The 13,808-nt window shown below is 36.4% G+C and overlaps 1 protein-coding gene across 9 annotated transcripts in view; it reads right to left on the reverse strand.

The window, feature by feature from the left end:
* Kiaa1109 (KIAA1109 ortholog) overlaps nucleotides 1-13,808 on the reverse strand; it is a 199,439-nt gene that overhangs the window by 184,809 nt on the left and 822 nt on the right. For 6 of the 9 annotated variants that reach the window (XM_013515292.1, XM_005386777.2, XM_013515295.1 and 3 more), the window contains exon 2: nucleotides 12,774-12,856. The gene's annotated coding sequence lies outside the window, so the exon portion shown is untranslated. Of the gene's footprint in view, nucleotides 1-2,877; nucleotides 2,929-12,337; nucleotides 12,362-12,773; nucleotides 12,857-13,478; nucleotides 13,548-13,808 lie in introns of those variants that run through there. The other 3 variants (XM_013515290.1, XM_013515289.1, XM_013515291.1) reach the window with 3 other exon arrangements.

The raw sequence follows: 13,808 nt of genomic DNA on the forward strand, positions 1-13,808 counted from the left end.
AAATGAGTACAGACAAATGGAGCTATAAATGTATACACGTATGTGTATGGGTATGTTCACTTCAGATTAGAGAGCAGCAAAACCTCAGTAAAGATGAGCAGAGAACTTTGCTTCTACGAGACAGTTTCTACTAAGAGGAATCAGGGTGCCTTGCAGGAATGGCTGATTCCATAAGAAAGCAGGGAAAGTAAAAATGAACTCTGTTTTCCGAAAAGGAAAGAATTGCTTGAAGAATGATACAGACATGTGAAAAGGACACAGAGCTAACTTCAAGAGACTCCTAAGGGCAAAATGTGGAACAATTTTAAAAATAAATGATAGTAATGAATTACAGTCCAGTTAATAAGGCAGATATCTATGCATCCATACCAATATAAATACCTGAATTTTGATTAGTAACAGGAGAGTAATATTACTTCAAAAAAACTCCCCCTTCCAAAATACTCACTAGTGATAAAGGGGAAAAGAACCTTTAAGGAAGGAATGGTTTATTTAGCTGACAGTTTATGGAGGTTTCAGTCCATAATCAGCTGGCTCCAAGGCAGGGTGGTGTGGTGAAGGGCAACAGTTCAAGGTGGCAGAAGACAGCACAAGCAGCAAGAGCAAAAGGGGGAATAGCAAGCCTCTTCTCCTCCCTTATATTGTACGCTGGCTACCTGCCCCAGGGTGGGTCCTTTACACCCATACCATCTCCATGCCCTCCACTTGTAGGGGATCAGGATGTTTATAAAGTGAGGACTCTGGCCCCCTGCTGAGTCTCTTCCTTAAACTTCTAAACTTTTCAAGTTGATACAATGTATCAACCATTATATCCACCCCTTGTCAACTTGGCAATCAGACACACTTCTTTAAACCAGTTTCCAGATACAAAAGCATGCTTATTCTTATCATTTCACAACTTGAACACTGTAATACAGGTTTAACAATCCTTAAGAACCAGTATTAAGTCTATCAACATTGTATTACATTAGAACCATAATATTCCACTCCTGGCCCCCTAAAAACTCATGCACATCCCTTTATGTGAAAGGCATTCAGTCCATCTCTAAGAGTTGTCAAAGCCCTAACAGTTTCAGCACTGCTGAAAAGTCCAAGTCCCAAGTCTCCTCCAATATGTAAGGCAAACTCTTAGCTGCAAGCCCCAGTATAAATGAAAAGTTAAACACTTCAAATGTCCAGTGACACAAGATAAATATTTTCATTCCAAAAGTTTAAACAGGGGAATACAAAGGGTTGGGATGAAAGCAAGTCTAAAATCTAGCATTAAATCCATTATATATCTAGCATATGGTTCCATATCCAGCACCCAAAGCAAACTGTGGCAAGCTGTAACTTCCAAAATGACTATGGCACTTCTGGTGGTTATAGTTCCCACAGCTTCTCTCTTAGGCCTGCTTTACTCCTTCCTTGCAGCTTTCCTTAGATGACTCATGTTCCTGGCTTTCCAAAACTTCTGGGGTCTCCTCTGTATCTATGGCTTCACCCTCACAGCTTCACACACTGCCCTCTCAGGGGCACATTGGCTGGCCTCCCAGGCCTTCTGAAATCAGGGTGGAAGCCTTCTTAAGCCCACAACTCTTGCATTCTGCATGTGCCTAAAACCAGCACCACATGGATGATACCAAGGTCTGCTGCCAGAAGGAGCAGTATCTAGGCTTTCCTCTTTAAGCTGTTGGGATTGAGTGCCTGGATCTCTGGGCACTCTGAATCCAGTAATGAGGAACAAATTTTCTGTGCTGTCACCATTCTGGAACATGGTGTGGCCACTACCACTCTGGAACATGATGTGGCTGCTGCCATTCTGGAACGTGGTGTGGCCAAATCATCCTGCTGTGCTCTTTGGTCTTGATTCTCAACATAAATCTGTAATAAAAAACCCCTAACAACAGCCATGCCACAGCCTTAACATTCAACTGCCTTGAACTTTCTTCTGCCAGATTAATGAGTCTACTGCCCTGAAGCTCAGTCTCAGGCAAAATCTCTAGACACAACCAAAATGCAGAAAAAATTTCTGCTATATCACAACACACATCGTCTGGGCTCCAACAACCAACGCAGTCCTTCTTCCCAAGAGAAACCTCCCACATCTAGTCTTTGACGGTTTTCTGGTCTTCTGAGCTCTGACCAGAATCTTCATACACAATAGCCTAAGGTGCTCCAGTATTATTTTTTCAGCCAGCATCTCCAAACCTTTCAAACTCTTCCCACAAGCCATTCGCAAGGGCTCTTGAACCACATGGTCAGGTACAGTCACAGCAACAACTCCACTCCTGGTACCAAATCCTGTCCTAGTTACTTCTCTCTCATTGCTGAGACAAAATACCTGACATCTCAAATTAAGGCAGGATAGCTGATAGTTTATGGAGATTTCAGTCCATAATCAGCTGGCTCCAAAGAAGGGTGGTGTGGTGAAGGGCAACAGTTCAAGGTGGCAGAAGACAGCACAAGCAGCAAGAGCAAAAGGGGAAGAGTAAGTAAGCCTCTTTTCCTCCCTTATATTGTATGCTGGCTACCTGCCCCAGGATGGGTCCTTTACACATACACCATCTCCATGCCCTGGCCTTGCACACGATGAGGATGTTTACAAAGCGAGGACTCTGGCCCCCTGCTGAGTCACTTCCTTAAAACTTCTCAAACTGACACAATGCATCAATCATTACAGTGCCTATAACTTGAATCTAACCTACCTAACCTTGTTTCCCTTGATTATGATCAACAGTAATTGTTTTAAGCATCTCTGAATCCACAATACTAGTGAGTTTTTAACACAGCTACCATATTCAAAGATATCATTTTAAATGTTATTGTACACAATATTTAAGAAAATAACTGGTCTATATGATATAAAACATGCTTTCAAATATTTTCATGATTCACCTATTTGTTCTTCATTCCTCCTTAAATTCATGGTATTCACTTCAAAATTACCTAGCATTTAAAAAGAAATTGTGGCAATCATTATTTTAGTAATATATCAAAAGGAAACCCCATGAAAATATTAAATAGTTGAAGCAAGCACAGTACAAACCACAGATTTAGCAAACTTCCTAATTTAGCACCACTGTTACTATCATCATTTTAAGATGATCATGATCCAGTTGGTCAACAGATACTAAGATACAGTTACACATGAGAAATAAGTTCTGTTGTTCTATTGAACCATGGAGTAACTACAGATAGTAACAACATACCATACACTTCAATAAAGCTAGACATCATACCATACATTTCAATAAAGCTAATATTTGATGAGATAAGTATTTTTGCCAAGTTGAACACTGCACAACATGTACATACACTGAACAATCACATAGTATCCCATCAAAATACATAATTTTATGTATCAATCAAAAAATAACATTTTTCAAAATAAATCACCCACAATTTTTTAATAAAATATCATATTCAGGCTATTTTATTTCTCTCCCACTGGATGAAGGAAATAAAATACCTAAGTATTAGTTGCATGGTCAAATTTTTATAACTATTAATGCATATCAATTGTACAAATTAATGACTTTCATTCTGACATTTCCATACATTTACTATGCTTTCATCAGACACAGAATTTCAAATCTTTAGTTTGGCGTTCAAAAAAAGAGGCCATCCTGTAAATTGGTAAGAAAAATAAAAATAATCTGATAGAAAAATTAATAAAATATAGAATCAAAGATTAATACCACTAATAGTAAGACAAATGTTATCTATCACCTATCAGTTAAATAAGTGAAAACTAGAAAAGACTGCAGAGATTTAAGAAAATGTGTACTCATACTGAGTTGACGGAAATAAAGTAGTAAAGAAAATCACTATATTAGCTACTATAAAAACTATGGATGTGTCTTGGACATTGTACTTCTAGAACTTCATTCCTCAAAAATATTTCCTCAAGCAGAAAGATGATTTTTCAAGGACAACCACTGCAACATTATCTATCATACACTGAAAAACCAGAAACAAAACACTTAATAGGAAAAGTTAATTATGGTACACTCTACAAAAAGTATGTAGACCTTTTAAATGAGAGCCATCTAATGGCTAATAATAGGATACGTCCAGAATGAATGTGACATTAACAGGAAAAAGTTGAGAAGATATACAACATCCTACTTATGTTCCTGGTGAGGGGGCGGAGGGGAGTGTCAATGGAGTATTATATATACCTTATATTTTTACTCTATAAAAACATCAGCAAATCCACGAAAGTGGTCGTCTGTGTACAGCAGTGAGAGATTTTGTGGGAGAGCTAGTAGTGAAGCAGGACTTTTTATTTTTGACACTCAAATATTAATTAAATGTTTTTCAACTGGTATGTGATAGTCCACAATTTGAAACAGAAAAAGGAGTATGGTGGCTGGAGTTTAAAATGTGACAGGTAGCAAAGGGGCTCTTTGTGCTCAAGCATATGTCTCTTGGCCTCTCCTTTATAACATTTGCCAAGGAACAGGTAGCTCCCTATTCAAAAATACTCTCATTCTACTATTACATCTTTCTTTCTTTGTTTTTTTAAATGCTTAATTTTCAAGTTAAAATGCAAATACTCACTGAGCAATATCAAACTGAAAATCCTTCATGAAAGAAGCTCAGAATGCCTTAGCAAGAATTATTTTGTGTGACAGTCTAGAGTCCAAGAACGGAAGGAAGAATGCCTATAATGTAACGTTCTAGAATGGGGGCAGTGGGGTTGATGTTAATAAAGAAGGCAAAAAAATAATAAAAGGAAAGAGACTAGAGACAGAAAGAGATGGAGATATAAAGAAAAAAAGTAAAATCAAAAGGTTCAGACTGTGATAATACTGAAGCAGCCCACTGTATAGATCAAAAGCTGGACTGTGTACTGGACTACCTGGGTTCAATAGCAGTTCTGTCATTACAGATGTCTGACTCTGGGCAAAATACCTAACTTCTCTGTCCCATTTCCTTGTGTGTAAGATGATGACCCTAACACAACCTGTTTTACAGAGTTTTAATAGAATTTTTGAGTTCATATATATAAACTGTTTAATGTCTGGCACATTGCAAATATTACACTTTATAAATGTTTGCTGTTGGCAGCCAATGCTTGGTATCTTGCCACATACTGTTGGCATTAATCTCCACACACACAGGAAGACTGTTCATCATGAACACCTGTGACACTCTGAAGTGATTTCTGACCACAGGGAAAATGTTTGGTTTGCATTCCAAGGACAAGCCAGAAATGCCCGAGTTAATGCCAATGATGGCTAGGAAATGTGTTTACACACTCAAACTGTCCATGCTCTTGGCCTAGAATAAGTTTAAGATATTTTATTTGGTCTCCAAGAGTTCCCCAATAGAAGTGAGCTTCAACGGCCACAGGGGTACTTGCCAAGATAATGCCCACTATTGGCTTCCATTCCTTTCCTGCCCATTCCTCATCAGTGTTTCCTATGATCATTTCCTAAATGAACTACCTGTGTTTTAATTCTTTTCCAAGGTCTGCTTCTGGGGAAGCACATACCCAGGAACTGGCTTGTTTTTTTTAATTATTAGTCTTAATAAATCAAAGAACAATGTTCTTTTTTTTTGGTACCGGGAATTGAACTCTGGACTTTGCGCTTGCTAGGCAGGCGCTTACGACACTGAGCTATATCCCACCCCAAAGAAAAATGTTCTTTCACAAGGACAATGATTCTGTATTTTAGAAGATTCAAGGAAACCATGAAATTTATAGCACACTATGTTTGATAAAAATATTTAAGATTTTTTTAAAATCTCACTTCAATTCAAAACAGAAATGTGCAGGAACCAACTTTTCACAGAAAAAAATGAACATTCCCTTTATCTGATCAAGCAGAACAAAGGAAAAGACAGATCCAGATGCAGGGAGATTCTTTGTGGAAGGTGGAAGAATTACTTCTGTATACTTTTAAAGCATGAGTCAAGTTCATATTGATTTAAACTCTTCCATCCTTTTTTTCCAGATAACTCCCATGTTTTGGTTCTGAACCCTTTTCTGCTTAGAGGAACTTCCAGTGCACTGAGCCTTCCCAAGAACCTGTGGGCAGTGGTGGAAGTTGAGGAACTGCTATCATCTAGTTCTTCTCACTCCCTTCTCTGAGTTTATAAACCAATCTTTGCTGAGGTGGGGTAGAACAAATTAGGGTGAGCTACTCATAAAAGACCTGCTCATCTGTAATTAGCGTCAGGGCCATCCTCAGCTACTTGTTATAAATACAAAGTAAACATAAAAAAAAAAAAAGAAAGGGGAAAAAAGACACTAAAATAGGGGTGGTTAGAACCAAAAATACATGCATCACATGTATACTTTTATTACAACCTATTGTTTGTAGGCCACATACCTGTACAACAAGTTACTATACTGAATGCTATAGCCAATTCTAACATAACAGTGTAGTATTTAGTATTCATGTGTCTAAATATCTAAACACAGAAAATGTACAAATATGGTATAAGAGGTTTTATTTTTAAAAAAGAAAGTGATACACTCATATAGAGCACCTTTCATGAACAGAGCTTGTAGGACTTAAAGTCACTCTAAGTGAGTCAGGTGTAAATGAATATTAAGGCATAGAACTTTATTATACACTACTGCAGACTTATCAACACTGTAATCTTGGGCTGCATTAAGTTCACAAAAACATTTTCCTTTCTTCAATAATAAATTTAAATTTATTAGCTAACTGTAACTTGTTCATTTTGTAAACTTTAAAACTGCTTTGTAATATTTAACTTAGAATACAAACACATTATACATATATAGAAATTTTTGTTTTGTGTTTTAAAACAAGTCCCACTACGTAGCCCAGGCTGGCCCTAAACTCACTAAGGAACCCAAGCTGGCCTCAAACTCACAGTAATCCTCTGACCTCAGCCTTCTGAGTGCTGGGATTACAGGTATGTGCCACCATATCCAGCCACAAAAATATTTTTTTTATATCTCTATCCTATAAGTTGTTTTTGCATTAGGACCTTCCTACCTTCCTTTCCTTTCTGCTTGCCTTTCTTTTTCTTTTTTCTTATTTGTTTGTTTTCAGTGCTGTGATCAAACCCATGGAATGCTAGGCAAGCACTTTTATCACTGAACTACATCACCAACCCACATTTTCTTTTTTTTTTTTTTTAACTCTTTTAAACTGTTTTGTTAAAAACTAAAGATGCACACATGACATAGGTTCAAGATGATCAATATCATTGTCTTCCACTTCTGCATCTTGTCCCACTAGACGGTCTTCAGGGACAATAAAACTGTAAATCTGTCACCTCTTGTGATCATAATGTCTTCTTCTAGAGTCCCTTCTAAAGGATCTGCCAAGGGTCTTCTTGAGCAGAAACTGCCTTTTTGAGAAACATGTGCATGCAGTTTACCTCCTCTTTTATCACAGATGTGCTTGTAAACAGATAATACATTGTGAACGTTCTTCTCTATTAATAAAAACCCTCTCATATTGAAGTTCATGGCTTCAAAATTCTTAAGGTGCTCGTCTAGGTCTACAAAAGCTTATACACTATAATTTAAATTACACTGCAAATTAAATTTTCTTGAGGGTTCTTCTTTTTCTTATGATGCAATTTCCTTTTCACTTGCTTCTTCAGCTATCTGCTCCTGTTCCAGTTCCAACAACTTAGTCAACCCCCTAGGAACCATCTCTAAGAGCTCCTCAGTGTCATCCCCACTCACATCCAGGGTACAGCTGTTTCACATCTCAACGATAACTTGCTAATTTTTGCAACTTTCTCACCCTTGGCAAATTCTCTGAAGTCATGGACTAAACTCTTGAGTCTTATGCCACATGCAGGCATCATTTACACACTCCTTGAAGACATCATCTCAAATCCACACAGGGTTCTAGATGCATTTATAGATACTGAATTGCACATAGAATTGCACCAGTGTCTTCAGTTTCAATAGCCCAAGCAAAGCACATCCTCAGATAATATGTTTTAACTCCATCTGATGGATCAAAGAGGTAGTTCTGAGGAAGAAATACCACTTTGATATTAGGATGGAGATCAGGAAAAGGAAGGTATATATAAGCAATATCAAAAATAAGCAAAATCTTAGAAGATATACTATTCTCCATTTGGTCTTCTACGTTTCACTAATATAGCAATTCAAGAGGGCATCTTGGAAGAAAATTTAAATCACTTGTTGCTTCTTACTGCTCCTATAGGTCACTGGCAGCGTTTGTTTACTAAGAGGCTTGAAAAGTCCTGATCTTCTCACTGTGCCAAATAATAATAGGTTTTAATTTGTAGCCTGCAACACTGCCTGAAGTAAAATTGTTATTATCTCCTGAAAGTCTTAAAACCTCAGTGATTTGACTTGCTTATAGATAAAAATCCTTTCAGGCACTCATTTCCATATTAGGGAGGTTTCATCAATACCAAAGATTTGCTCTGGCAAGTAATTTTCCTCCACAATCAGTTCATCCAGTTTCCAAAAGTTCTTCAGCTGCCTCACATTATATACCATAGATTTACCACTCACTTTCACATCAATTAATGAGCAATGATTCTTATGTTAGTTAGAACACCCAGAACTGGCAATAAATTCAACTGTGAGGTTGGGTCAAAACTTCTCCTTCAATGTCACAAAAAAAAATTTTTGTTTTGGCCATGACTCCCACAATGCTGAGAGGGATACACTTCTGTGCCAGGTCATTAGAAGTTTCTCTGTATCTGATATAGGCCAGTCTTGAATTTCTGTTTGTCACATTACTTCAATGAAGCAGCTCCTTGAACAGCTTCCATCATTTTCCTCTTGTTTTTCGAGATCACAGCTATAATAGAATGGTACCTGCTTAAGTGGTAAGCAATAATCACCACTAATTTTAAGCTCAGTAGTCCTTAATCACCTAACTTGGTTTCCAGGTCACTCACTCAGTATCACCTCCTACTGCCAGCATTAGCAGTAGATTCTGATGATAAACCAAACAACTTAAGATTATATTAAATACCAAAGAAAATGATGCAATCAATGGACATGGTAAACACAAGATGTATAAGGCCACAGTTGGTGTAATACAGCACACTGTTTGTCTTAGCCACTTCCTAGTTGCTGGGAGAAAATACAACACCCACAAGTTAAAAGAGGAAAAGTTTATTTTAGTTCACAGTTTGCAGATATCAGTCGGGGGCCCTCCTAGGCAGAGTGGCATGGCAGAGGAGAAACAGTTCACAGCAGGGCAGGCAGAAAAAAAGCAGCAGCAGCAGTGAGCCTCCTTTTCCCTTTTTATTCCATTCAGGCTACAAGCCTATTGGTTGGTGCCACTCACACCCAAGGTGAGTCTTCTGTCTTCAGTAAATCCATTCACCCATATCCAGAATTGTGCTAATCTGATCAGAGGACTGATCCAGTATCACATATCCATGATCCAGTCACTCCCAAAAGCCCACCTAGGAGTGCATGAGGCTTTGGGGGAATATCTTAGATATAAACCATAACACTGTTTTACTGTAAACTTTTAAAAATGTAAGTAAAAAATACTCTAAAGTAATGGTATAAAGTGTAGCATAGTAAATGTGCAAACTGATAACATAGTCACTTATGTATACACAACTGTATTGCTATAGCAGTGAGCAATTTAGAGGTGAGGCCTTTTAGAGGACTTTTAGAGACCAACTCCCAAATCACTTATTTATTGTAGAGTGCTAACATTGCAATTAAACCTGAATACAAAGGATTTAGGTTACAAAAAAACAATTCTAAGTTAACATCTTTTGTCTTAAAAGAAAAGCACAATAACCACTGTGCTATACTTTTTTTTTTGAGACACGGTCTTACTTATGTTGCCTCGGCTTGTCCTGAATTTCAGTGATCCTCCCACCTCAACCTCCTGTATGGTATACAATAGGTAAATCTGAAGATTTGTTTACACCAACTTCATTACAAACATGTAATGCACTGCAGTAAGACATTACAAGTACTACGTCACTGGCAATAGCAATTTTTTCCAGCATAGTATAGAACCCCTGTACTACATGTGGCCAGCTGTTGATCAAAATGTTATTATGTGGTATATGACTGTATTTCAGTATTATCTACCTTTAATTATTGTCATTAAACTATTACCATATCTTGTTAGTATGAATTAGAGTACTTTTGTCATTGGCAAGCAATACCTACAATCATGACAAAAAGCCTGAGATTCCTAAAGGCAGAAGAAATCTTACAAAGGAGATGGTCAACAACAAAAACAAATTTAGCCTCCTTAACAGTTTTAACCAGAGCCAGCCCTATGCATAGACACTGAAATTTATAGTGCCTTATTCTATTTATAAAGCAAACAAAATAGACAATTATCCTTTTAGGTCAAACCAATTAGTATAATCCTTGCTACCCAAAAACAAGTCCTTCCAGGTACCCTACAATACCAGGATTCTATATACAACAAATACAACTTCACCTGTTAACGCTAAAGATCAACATAATTAACATGCAAAATAAAAATCATACTAAAAAAACACGGAAATCCTCTGGTATCTTAGAAATAGAGTAGGCTTTACAGCAAAATATCTTTTCTTGACAGCTTGCACAAATCACTGAATTTTTTAGCCAGTTTCCAAGTAATAAAATGAAATATCTCTCCCTTAAAAAGATGCAAAAGGCATTAAAAAATACAAGCAAACACTAAACTCATAGCACAGTATCTCAAAAAAACCTATCAGTGGTAGCTAAGCTACTATTAATATTCTTTTAAAAAGACAACAAAAAAAGTGAAAGCTAAAAAAATTACATGGCAGTAAATAATGATTAAAATTTGTCTAATTTCTTATATAAGAGAAAAACATATAGTGAAATAAGTAACAAAATTTTATAACCGAAAGTAGTTGGCAAAAATAAAATGAATAAAATATAAAGTTAATATGAATAACATAGTTCCACAAATACCAGTAAACATGATTCTTAGAATCAAATCAAATACCAGGCAGAAGGAATATTCAGATATGTATGGTAAGTGACAATCCAAACACTACGAATGAAAAACTAAACTGTAAAGTACTTTTTAATATAATACACTCCACAAAAATGATTCAAGGTGGGGCACAACGAAATAGTACAGCACATGCCTAGCATGCATGAAATTCTGTACCCTGTACCAAATACATAAAAACTGTTCCTGTTATATATGAAAGCATTTTTGACATCTAAGAGGTCATGTTATCCAAGAAAACTGTCGCACTGTACAGCAAACCTCACTTCTATAGCCAGAAATTAATACTAGCACACTTAAATATTTAAATACATTTTTTAATCTCTTTGAAAGCTTTAAAAATCTGACTCCAAAATTTACATGACATGTAGTATTTCTTAGAAGTCATAGATGCCTCAAAAATAAAAGCCTTTCAAATTAAATTCACATCCTCCAATCATGTTTCACAATCCACTGCTCTTTCTATAGTCCTCTCTGCAGTAAAACGGCCCCAATATCCATTCATTTACAAGTCAGACTTTAGAGAATTCATGTATTCATCTCACAAATATTTATGAAACATTAATTATGTGTATGACTATGATAGTAGATAGAAATTTTGCAGATTTCACTTTCCCTCCAGCTTACTAGATCTAATCCATGTTATCTCCATTACATCTATGCAAATCACTCCATCCATTACTTCCCACTTACACTGCTTTACTTCTAAGCTAGATTATTACAAGAGTGTCTATTTGAGCACCAGGCTTCCAAATTCACCATTCTCATCACTAACTTGAAGCTTTGTAGTCCTCAATCACCTAACTTGGTTTCCAGGTCACTCACTCAACATCACCTCCTACTGCCAGCATTAGCAGTAGATTCTGATGATAAACCAAACAACTTAAGATTATATTAAATACCAGAGAAAATGCAATCAATGGACATGGTAAACACAAGATGTATACCTATCTGACCAAATAACTTCTGTCATACATATTTTCCAAAATGTTCTCAGAGTTAATTTTCTTAACACCCCTTGGAATTTTAAAATCTGTCACTATCTGTAATATGAAAAACACTATGCTAAATTCTGTAAGAATCCTAGTTTCCCGGTGTATCTTAAAGCAGCATTAGTAGATGACCCTGTCTTACTAGCTAAAATAAAAGATTATAAATAAAACAAATTATCACATAGGCTGTGCTCATTTCCTAGTCTTTTATATAAATCAAAACATGCTTGCATATAAAATCACAAAGACGTCACCTTCTAGAAACCTTCACTGCTCTCGGTACTCTACAAAGACTACTACTCTACTACCAGAAGCTGAGAATAATGCCTGCTACATGACACTCAATATATAAAATGAATTAAACTGCTTCTTAATCATGTTTAATCATGTGTTCTACACTTCATACAATCATAATAAAAAACTTACTTGAGTTCATCTGGGGCTGTAGCTCAGTGGTAAAGCACTTGCCCAGCATGTGCAAAGCCTTACATGCATTTGAGTACAGCCATATGCAATACTCTACAAAGAACAAACCAAAAAGTCAACTAATTTTCTTCATTTATAAAACTGGGCAGATTAAAAAGCAAGGAAAAGACAAAAAAGAATGCTGACACTTGATAATCAAGTCGAAGATTCCCTTAGCTTTCACCTGTCAATGTACAGGTTAATGATGACTTAACTGTCAATCAGATAGCAACAGTCCAAAAGTCAGCCAAAATGATTTGAGGGGTCACAGTATAAATCACCTCCCTTCTCTCACCATATACACATATTAAACCACAAATGAAACAGAAAGTCCTATTTTCTCTGACCTTTAACAAGGAAATTAGATTCTTTTAAATCTTAGCCAATAAATGTTTACCCAATTTTTTTCCAGTGTACAATGCTGTTTTTCCTTCTTCTTCTCTTCAGAAGACTCTTCTGCAGTGTTTCATCTTAACAAATCTAAAAAGAATAGCATTTTAACCAATTATACAGGTATTCTGACTTTATGAGCAGTGCAATAAACTCAAATTAAAATGACTTAACGAAACATAACACATACAAAGAAACTCTTTAATGTTAGTCCAGAATTACATTTCACTGTTTAACGTTTCTACATTACAAATAGTGCTCAAAATTCCAAAACCACTGTACTTAGGGAAAGAGCATGATAGGAGAGTCAAAGGGTTCTGGTGTTTAAATGATACTTTTAAAACATATTCCAAATATGGTCTTGAAAAAGTTTTCTGTCAAATTGTTGGCTCTTTGCTAACAAGAAAATGCTGTCCTTTCTTTTCTGTTCCTGGCACCTGCCATGTTTGTTTCTGTTTCTTTTTCAGTAGGGGTACTGAACCCAGGGCCTTTGCACTGAGCTACATCCCTGGGGTTTGTTTTGTTTTCTGTGGTGAGTTTTTCTTGGTGTTTCTTTGTTTATTTGTTTGTCTGTTACAGGGCCTTGCTAAGTCACTAAATTGTCCAGACCTGCCATACTTTTTATCAAATGCAAATCACCTTGCAAACTCTTAAGGCGCTTGGAGATAGTACAGGGTATGGACTAAAGGGCTATAAACGGAAGCCAAATTACCTGATTTCAATCACAGTTCTTTGGGCAAGTTATGTTTTCGACTTGGACTATGGGCTTTAGTTCTCTCATCTATAAAGTGAGAATGAAAACATAATTCACATAATAGCGTTGTTGGTAAATAAATGGTATATGCACATACTACTCAATAGTTACACTAGATAAATAATCTGCTTAATTCATCTATTTTCATACTTCGTCTAGTTAAATTAGAATAAATCAACTTCATTTCTATTATGCACAGGATGAAAGCAGCAACATGAAACTAGATTACAAAACTGATGATTACAAAAGCCATGATTTCCTTACAGAGGAAATTTACAATACTTTTTT

The sequence above is a fragment of the Chinchilla lanigera genome, unplaced genomic scaffold, assembly GCF_000276665.1.
Source record: "Chinchilla lanigera isolate Chin_1 unplaced genomic scaffold, ChiLan1.0 scaffold00027, whole genome shotgun sequence".
Lineage (NCBI taxonomy): Eukaryota > Metazoa > Chordata > Mammalia > Rodentia > Chinchillidae > Chinchilla > Chinchilla lanigera.